This window comes from Thamnophis sirtalis, unplaced genomic scaffold (genome assembly GCF_051295495.1).
Source record: "Thamnophis sirtalis isolate CommonGarterSnake01/CBP01778 unplaced genomic scaffold, rThaSir2_p1.2 scaffold_3, whole genome shotgun sequence".
In the NCBI taxonomy this organism is placed as follows: domain Eukaryota; kingdom Metazoa; phylum Chordata; class Lepidosauria; order Squamata; family Natricidae; genus Thamnophis; species Thamnophis sirtalis.
The window spans coordinates 134,296,860-134,300,860 of record NW_028261383.1 but is presented as its reverse complement, the minus strand read 5'-3'; positions in this window follow the sequence as shown (position 1 = coordinate 134,300,860).

Sequence of the window (4,001 nt, the reverse complement as noted above, 5' to 3'; positions counted from 1 at the left end):
CTCTTTTTCTCCTCCATTTACTCTTTATGGGAGCCAGCAAACCTAGCTTTAAATGTCTCTACCAGGGAAACACACTGTAATTCTTAATCTGAAAGGGAAAAAAAATAAAAACAAACCGTAATTAGTCAATTGATCAGAAAGCATCCACATGAATCTACACCCCCCCTCCATTGGTCCAAATTCATACACATACAACATAGGAAAACAAGCTAGCGCTTCTGAATTGGGGTGGGGTGGGAGAAAAGAGCAAGCTGAATATGTGTCAGCAATGTGATTATATTGGTCTAGCAGACCTTCTATTCCAGGGATCCTCAAAACTTTTTAAACGGGGCCAATTCATGGTCCCTTGACTGTTGGGGCAGACTGGGTGGGTGGTTATGGCTAGGTGGTCATGTGACTGGGTGGGCGTGACTAGGTCATGTGACTAGGTGAGTGTGGCCAATTTAACAGTCCATTAAACAATGCACACAAATTAAACTTTAATTTGTTTTGCTCCTGGGGGTGTTTTATTTGCTTTTATTTGCATGTTGCTCTTTTGGTTGACTTTTCTTTTTACTAGATCGTTTTTTCAGTTGTTTAGGAGTCTAGTGGAAACTCAGGAAACTCAGTTTTGCAACAATTCTTAAAACCGACAAGTCTCTGTTTCTCTCTCTTTCTGTCTCTCTCTCCCGTCTCCCTGTCTCTCACTCTGTCTCTGTCTGTCTGTCTGTCTGTCAGTATCTATCTATCTATCTATCTATCTATCTATCTATCTATCTATCTATCTATCTATCTATCTATCTTCTAGATAAATCTTTTTTGCCTACAAAATGCTTCTGGAGGTGGGGAAGGTGAAAAATGGGCCCAGTTTTTGGCCTCCTGGAGCTTCTGTGTGCCCCGTTTTTCACTTCCCCCACCTCCAGAAGCATTTTGTAGGCAAAAAAATGGGCAAAAGACCCACTTTTTGGCCAGAAATGTGCCATTTTCACCTGTTTTATGGTCTCCTGGGGCATCCATGCATCCCATTTTTCACCTTCTCCACCTCCAGAACGTCTCTGCAGGCCAAAATTGTTGGCCTTACCTTTCAGTTCCAGCCTACAGGGATCATGAAGGCAAGTCTAGCGCTCGGCCAAAGGATGGGTGGAGCAATGTGGATGGGGCAGTCTCGTGGTCCTGTGCGGGCTGGAGTAATGGCTTTGGTGGACCGCATGTAGCCATAGTTAGAGGACTCATGTTCTATTCTTTAGAGCAAAGAGGCCATAAATCATGGCTTACAAGCCATAGTGGTGTATTCACACACAGCTACCCTAAAACCATACAAATCTCATAATTAGAGTAATACATAAACCCCCGTCTGACTTAATGACTAATGCTTCCCCTTATCTCTGCTTCATTATGTACTTCTTTGCTTGTGGCAAACTGTAATTTATTATCACATCCAAACCGGAAATCTGCAAATTGGGCTTGCCCTCTTAACTGTAACTGCAAGCCATGTTTTGAATTTGATTTGCCCCTTACTGATTTCCACCAATTGTACATTATATTATTCTTTCCAGAGCTGATTCTCTCAACAGGTAGAGTAACAGCTTTTGAAAGGCAGAATGACTGCTAGTTGCCCATATCCCCATTCTGAGCCCCCTAAATTTATTTTGGATTCTGCTAGCTGGACATGTGGAGCTGGTGAATCTTTCTCCCCATGAGTGTTAGAAAAATGCTTGTATTATTTATTATTTTGTATTATTCTCTTTGTATTAATTATTACTGTATTTAAACTTCTATAAAGAGAGCACAGCTTCAGAAATGAGAAGAGAAAGATAATCTCTACTTTTCTCTAGGATTGAATGACAGGGCAATGGGGAGAGGAGTAGCTTGGCAATCTATATGGTGCCCATCTGTTGCTTTATAAATGTTAACCTGAAAGATTGACACGTAAAGTCCTGGTTGATGATTATGTTCCCAGTAGATAGGTTTTCTTTTCAGCATTACAGACACTTTTTTCCCAAGAAGAAGGGGTACAATTTCTCTTTGTTTTGACCACAGAAAATGAGAATCTGGGGAGACAATAATTATCTTCTCTTTTTCCCATTCACAGGACTATCTATCACAGTATCAACAGTACTTGGGAAAGACAGTATCTTTTCCTATACTATGTATTTTTTTTTAAAGTTTCCCACCACCACCACTATATTAAAGCATCTGGTCCATCTGCACTTTTATATTTATTGTTTTCAAAATGACAGGAAAACACCATTTTCTCAAAGGACAAAGTAATGTTTGAACAGACAGCATCCCTCACTCTACCACCCATAAAATATGCTTGGAGGGAAACACTCCCAATCAGCACTCTGCCTAGGAGTAATGATAATGGCAATTAAACTCTGCGTAAAATACCACAGTGGAGGCATTGGGGTGACAATCATACAACCTATCAAGCAAGTAACTGAATGTAGGGAAACCTGTGAGTCTCCGAATGAACTACAATTTCCAGTAGCTCTAGCCAGCAGTGTGAAACCTGTAAGCTCCATGCTTATTTCACTGGCGTATCTTATTGTTACATCATTTGGTCTGGATAATTTCACCTAAGCATTCATGGACATGGGAGTGAATTGTAAAAAGCTCAAGTATATATTTGATTAGTTACCTCCAGTGAGCACCAAACTATCTAGAAATGCCATGGGAACTATTGGCTTTTGGCAATATATGGGATTTGTTGGCCTCTTCTGTATATGTAAGGATATTTCATTGTAGAAGATCCTGAATATCATCAGATGCTCCAGAAAGGCATCTGTGGCCCCACTATAAAACACACAGGGAAACTTCCCCTGAATACCAGTGTGGTATAACTCCTTGAAATTCTGCTCCCAACATCCCCTGCCAGCATAGTATTATAAATCCCCCTTTGGGGAGGGGGTTGGCAGCAGATTGATTACCTTAACAGGCCAATGGTGATGCAAAAAAATAAACATAGACAAATTTAGGCCAACTTCAAACTGCTAATTAGCCAAGTCAACTCAAGCCATTATTCTCTTTCATTGGTTGATGGTAGGATAGCTAAAAGATACTTTGACATTGGCTGATACAGAGATTCCTGGAGTGTCTTCTAAAAATAAACCAAATCTTAGTATCACTGTTTGGAAAGTTCTACTTTAGAGTATCCATTTCTCCATTCTGAACTAACTCATTTGCTAGCTGATCATATCAATAGCCTTGTTCCCTTCATGCTCCAGGTTTTTTCTTATATTTATGCGCATGTTTTACAATGACAAAGCTCTTATACTTTTAAAATAAGCACATATACTCACCAAGCGAGGGCCTAAATACTGTAGAGATGATAATGAGCAAGAAAGTAATATTTTTTGACACTCAATTCTAAAAGGCATCAGACTTTCTGCGATTGAAAAAAAAAAGTGATAACTCTATTCAAAGATAAGAAATGGTAGCCCCAAAGGTGCTTTTTCAGGAGGCAACTGGACTTCCTTTTTTTTTTTTTTAAGAGAATTTTGAGGAAAAATTGCAGACTACAGGAACTAGAAGCACTACTCAGGTGACCCTGAGGACACAGATAAACCTCCAAGTATTTCAATAACCTTCTAAAAGGATGCAAATGACCAGCTGTCTGCAAGTAATATAAATCTTTCCATTCCCCACTATCCTGTTAGAGCTGAAGAAGCTTCTTGGATGAGAAACGAAACATCTCCAAAAGAAAAAACAAGAAAGTCCAGTTGCCTCCTGAAAAAGCACCTTTGGGACAACCATGTCCTGGATGAATCTCTACAGACCATAAGAAATGGTAAAAATATGTCCTCCTTTAGCCCTTTGATGTTACACACCTCCTTGTTTTCCCCCTTTTCTCCACCTATTCATAACTGAGTTATACCAGACATCTGATTTCTACAAGTCTTTTGAGTACTGCAAATAGGTTAGGCTCCCTTTTTAAGAAAAGGGATCTAATGTTAATGATACTACAAAGATATTGAGACACTAGAAAGAGTGCAGAGAAGAGCAACAAAGATGATTAGGGG